The sequence below is a fragment of the Myotis brandtii genome, unplaced genomic scaffold, assembly GCF_000412655.1.
Source record: "Myotis brandtii unplaced genomic scaffold, ASM41265v1 scaffold334, whole genome shotgun sequence".
Lineage (NCBI taxonomy): Eukaryota > Metazoa > Chordata > Mammalia > Chiroptera > Vespertilionidae > Myotis > Myotis brandtii.
In genome coordinates, this window is record NW_005362885.1 from 1,074,444 (window position 1) to 1,074,675 (window position 232).

The following is a 232-nucleotide window of genomic DNA, read 5'->3' on the forward strand; positions in this document are numbered from 1 at the left end:
TAATCCCACAGACGTGGCCGATGGGGGCTTAGTGGGGGAGGGGCTACTCTATGCACGGAGGGAGGGATGGAGGCGCAGAGACCAGCAGATGAGTGAGCGGGGAGCCCCAGTACCTTTCGGGATTTCTGACATCCGGAGAGCGGGGTGGGGGTTGCAGAGCAAGGCCAGAGAGCAGAGAGCGGACAGACAGAGGCACAGGACAGACGGGAGAGAAAACAGTTCAGTGAGAGTC

At 60.8% G+C, this 232-nt stretch overlaps 1 protein-coding gene across 1 annotated transcript in view; it reads right to left on the reverse strand.

The window, feature by feature from the left end:
* AGRN (agrin) overlaps positions 1 to 232 on the reverse strand; it is a 53,231-nt gene that overhangs the window by 4,601 nt on the left and 48,398 nt on the right. The window lies entirely within an intron of this gene.